Below are 5395 nucleotides of genomic sequence, written 5' to 3' on the forward strand. Positions count from 1 at the left end.
GTAATTATCCATAAAAATATGACATATAACCGCGAAGTTGAAAATCAATCATTTATGACATGTAAATCCCATGGTCTTTTATAAGATCTTTTGTAAGACCGTGGTAAATCCCAAGAAATTCAGTACTAATAGCACCATATTTTGGGGTTTTACATACATACGTACATAATGACCCTTCAAGAAAATCAGGTATAAAAGAGTTGCTGCCACGCCTACAATTATGTTACATCGGAAGACAAAACATTTTTCCTGTCGCCACCGAAAATTAACTTTTGTTTCGGCGTCGATCCAGGTGTTTTTATGATGACTCAACATCATCCTGGTTAATCCGAATCCCCGGTTAACCGAGGGCCAGTTAATCGAGGTTGTACTATAATAAATTTAACGCATTTTATTTGATTTGTTCAGTGTATCGCTGGTCTACCGGACAGTGTTCTTTCGTTACATTTGTTATAGACAATACAGTTCATCACCGGAAGTGAGCTGAAACAAGCTCTGATGAAGAGAAAAATGTAAGGGCCGATTTATTTATAAACATTTTCAAAGATAAATTAATTAAAGAGAAATAAATGAAATCTTTATTACTTTTTTTTAAATTTAATAACGTATAATAAGACCAACGTAGGTACGAGTACGTAAAAAAAATAAAAAAAAAAACAAAACGGAAGTAATGAATGAAGTTTTTCATAACTCCATAGGAGGATGTATTTTATCGGGGATTCCGCGGTTTTTGTTTTCTATTTTTGAAAATAATTAAGCAATATACCCGCCAATATTTTAATGATTTCGGATTTTCCCTTTATTTATGTTTAAAGAATGGTAACACGAGCAAAAAATAAAACAAAATGATGAATGAATTAATTAATGAATGGCTGGGAAAATGAAAGGACTATCGACTCGACGGTTATACCAAAATTTTTCTCAATGATAGATCGATTCTCTTTGAATTTAAGTATACTAGACATGTCTTTAAAGGTATTATTCTAGTTAAACTAGAGACAAAAGATTACCGAAAATGAAATTCTATAAATACGACTCGACGGTTATACCAAAATTTTTCTCAATGATAGATCGATTCTCTTTGAATTTAAGTATACTAGACATGTCTTTAAAGGTATTATTCTAGTTAAACTAGAGACAAAAGATTACCGAAAATGAAATTCTATAAATAGAGTTTTTAATGGTTGTTTATTACAGCACAGATGGCACTGTTTATTGGGCTATCTTTAGTTTACTGTCCTTTACATTTGTTCGATATGGTTGTAAACTTCCTGTTTTACGTAAATTTAAAATCCTTTTAATACTTTATATTTTATTAATAATAATAACATATTTTATCTGCCTAAAAAAAATACATCTTGTGGCAAGGAGACTGTCCACTGCAACAATTTACAAAAATATAAGTAATATCAAATTAAAACCATTACATCCTGAATTGCTCGGAAATAATTAAAATATAAAATAATGATATACAGGGTGTCAAGAGTTATATGCTCTACCCACTTTTTTTTTTAACGGCGGGAAATTTCGAAAAAATAAAAAACACGTATTTAATCATTTTTAGTCTAGTTTATTTTCAGTGATTGACCCATTTTTTTTAAACCCTTGTATCTCGAGATACAGCATCCAATCTACTAATCGGCCCATACTTCTACAGAGAGAACTTAACTGGTGCAAGGTATCCAACTTTTTTTTAAGAGACATTTTGCCAGTTCTGCTTGAAGATGTTCATCTACAGCGTCGGCTAGATATGTATTTTCAACAAGATGGTTGCCCGGCGAGAGTGGTTCGAGGTTACCTGGACAGAAATTTCCAGGAAAAGTGCTTAGGGACTCATTGTCCCATCCAATGGCCATCTCGATCTCCGGACTTAACCCAAATGGACTATTTTTTGTGAGGGTACCTAAAAAAATAAAGTGTACAGTATCCTTAATCCTGTGGCTTTAGTCGGAGATCGGAAACGTCAAATAACTCTAGCCTGCCTAGATCTTGACTTCACCACCATAAGTGCTGCTACAAGCAAAGCGTGGGAGTCCAGAGTTTTGGCTTGCCTATCCGTTGATTGTGACCAGTTTGAACAGATTCTTTAAAAAAAATAACGTAATTTTGACAGTAAACTGAAATTTGTTTTTCATATTTTAAATTACCATAACTTTTGAAAAACGTAACCGAACTCAAAAATTTTTTTTTTGTTGTTTTTAGGAGCTCAAATACTATAAAAATATGCAACAAAAAATATAACGTTCCATTTGAAAAACCAAAGTTGGATGCTGTATCTCGAGATACAAGAGTTTAAAGAAATGGGTCAATCACTGAAAATAAACTAGACTAAAAATGATTAAATACGTGTTTTTTATTTTTTCGAAATTTCCCGCCGTTAAAAAAAAAAGTGGGTGGAGCCTGTAACCATGGTTACCCGTATATATTTATTTTTTGACGATTTTATTTAAACTTGAAAATGTGGTTAAATCCGCATCACTGGATAATATCAGTAATTGATTTTATCTGTACTTCCACTTATTTGGGCATATTCAGAGAGATAGGTAAATGTATGTATATTATAAAGGTACGAATTTCTGAAATGCCAAAGTTTGGAAATGCTAAATACTTTTGAAATGCCATTTTAGAATAAATAATTTCCAGAAATAAGCGAATACAAAATGGGATTATTGATCTAAATTCTAATTTGGTCCCTCAACTGTTGGTTTACACAAATATTCGCTTAATATAACTTCTCTATAATAGTATTGGCCTTTTGACCTTATGGTAGAGAGCTTATTATATTATTCGAGATGAGGCTTAGGAGCTAGAAAAAGATGGGCCTTATAGTAAACCCTACCGCTCATCCAACTCATGTATTTTATCTTCACACTATGCCTAAAAGTACCACTCTCTTTACAATACCGTTTCCAAATCTGTCAGAGACAGTTTTATAAACATGTCTTTCTAAATAACCTTCACTGTAATGGCTCTCATTGTACAACATTCCAAGTCCACCTTTGACTCTGGACACTCTTCAATTGCCTTCTTGATAACTAGAAGCACTAATCTCCACCACATTTCCGTCAGAATTCTTTTTTTCCGGTTCCATTCACTTTTAAGCTTAACGTTCTTGATAAATCTTTTCGACTGAACGCCAGAGATAAAGTCAATGCCATCTCAGGTCTAATCTCTTCTTGCTTGTACTCTTCTAAAGATCGCAGCACAAATGCTGCCAATATGATTGAGAACTCTTGTTCAGGGTTTTTCGAAGGTTTTACAAGATTCCATCTGCGCCATCTCATCAGTTTTTCTTTTACGTTATCCTGGATTCTTTGATGCCCAGAAAACCTGAAACGTCTGCCTGCCTTCATCTAGTTCAGGGGTCGGCAACCCGCGGCTCTTTTATCCAAATTGTGTGGCTCTTCAGCCTGACCAAAATATATTGTATATTTTAATTTTATTGAAACGAATGAAAATTCCGTTTATTAAAGGTATTTTTTCAAAAATAATTTTAAATTTGATAGGTTCGAAATTGAATGGAGTACTTGATTTATATTGGTAAGACTGCCGCCTTTTCATTCGTTATTATTTATTTGTTTATTTACTTTGCGATATGTGAAAATAAATATATAATACAATTAAATGTTATTGAGTATCATAAAATAATAATTTGCGAATGTAGATGATCTACAGAGTTTTTTACACTACCATCCTTGCGGCTCTTGGTAAGATTTATTAAAATTATTTAAGGAAAAATGGCTCTCTACTTAAAATAGGTTGCCGACCCCTGATCTAGTTTGATTAATTTAAATCTTCTTCTATATTTCTTGCCTAGATTTTTATTATTATAAATACTTTAACTTAGGTGGATACCTGAATATAACTTCTTTTGAGAATATCAACTCTTAACCTGGGGTCGCCTATTAGCTGGATTATGAAGTAATTTGGTTTTCTATAACTCAGAGTGGAGTATAACTATGTAAGTCTTAGAGGTCTGTAAATTAAGTAATGAGACTGATTTTTTAAAAAAAATTTATTAAAAAAGAATTACAATTCTAAATTGTCACCTTCAAAATAACTTCCTTCTGAAGCCACACAGCGCTGGAGACGTTTCTTCCACTCCTCATAGCAGTGCTCGAACTTCGATGCTACAATACCCTTCAGCTGGTCGGTTACAGCCGTTTGAATGTTTTCGACTGTCCCAAAATGGAATAAGGAGGCTGAGGAGCCACAGGAATGAGCATGGAGTGGCACACTTCAACCTCTCCAAGGCCCAAAAAGGCAAGGATGGCGAAGTCGAAGATCAAATGCATGCTGATTTGGTTTTTCGATATCCACGGAATCGTCCACAAAGAGTTTCTACCTCAGGGTCAAACGGTCAATCACTTTTACCAAGAAGTTCTTGAAAAACTTCGAAAAAGGGGTCATTCGTGTGAGACCAAACATCAAGAACAAGTGGGTGTTGCATCACGATAATGCTCCTTGTCCACACAGCAATTTCAATAAACGAGTTTTTAGCCAGTAAAAACATTCCTGTGGCTCCTCAGACTCCTTATTCGCCTGACTTGAGTCCTTGTGACTTTTTTCTCTTCCCGAAGTTGAAAAATTACCTCAAGAGAACTCATTTTGGGACAGTTGAAAACATTCAAACGGCTGTAACCGACCAGCTGAAGGCTATTCTAGTATCGGTGTTCGACCAACTGCTATGAGGAGTGGAAGAAACGTCTCCAGCGCTGTGTGGCTTCAGAAGGAAGTTATTTTGAAGGTGACAATTTAGAATTGTAATTCTTTTTGAATAAATAAATTTAAAAAATCAGTCTCATTACTTAATTTACAGTATATCAATATTTATCGTATCTAGAAGAACGTATTCTCCCAACCTGGCTATTTGAGAAAAATATCACTTCACTAACCTGTCTTTAGTTAGCTCCTTATTTTTGGGAGACTGCTCAACATTGATTTACCTTTAACTACTCTGTAAGTTATTTTCACATCGTACGTTATTCTCCAGAATGCAAGTAGGCACTTTATATGCATCTCTTAAAAAGTTTAATTGAGTTTATGCTTAACAAAGCTGAAAACTTTGATCTCTAAGTTCAAGTTCAATTAAAACTTTGTTTTCAAAATTATTTCTAAAAAGTTTAAAAAAAAAGAAAAAGTGCAGTAAATATTTTTGGATAAATATTTTGAAGTCTAGGGTAATTTTGTTGTATTTGCTTAGATTTTTGCGTAGGAGAGTATTTAAATTGAAAGAATACCCTGAATGCTATGTTAGGAGCGTTAATTATTAAACTATGAATATAGATTAACTGCTCTACTCAAAATTCTGAACTTCAACCAGTGTACCCAAGGTTGCTGACTTTTTTTTTAATGAAACTCATTTGTTTATTTAGGGTGCCTTCGCCCTGATCCC

General features: G+C 33.6%; 1 protein-coding gene across 1 annotated transcript in view; it reads left to right on the top strand.

Annotated features, from left to right (window-relative positions):
• The window catches only part of LOC141458910 (pyrokinin-1 receptor-like), a 165752-nt gene that overhangs the window by 94957 nt on the left and 65400 nt on the right, over window positions 1-5395 (top strand).

The sequence above is a fragment of the Rhodnius prolixus genome, unplaced genomic scaffold (genome assembly GCF_049639745.1).
Source record: "Rhodnius prolixus isolate KJV_2025 unplaced genomic scaffold, Rpr scaffold_5, whole genome shotgun sequence".
Lineage (NCBI taxonomy): Eukaryota > Metazoa > Arthropoda > Insecta > Hemiptera > Reduviidae > Rhodnius > Rhodnius prolixus.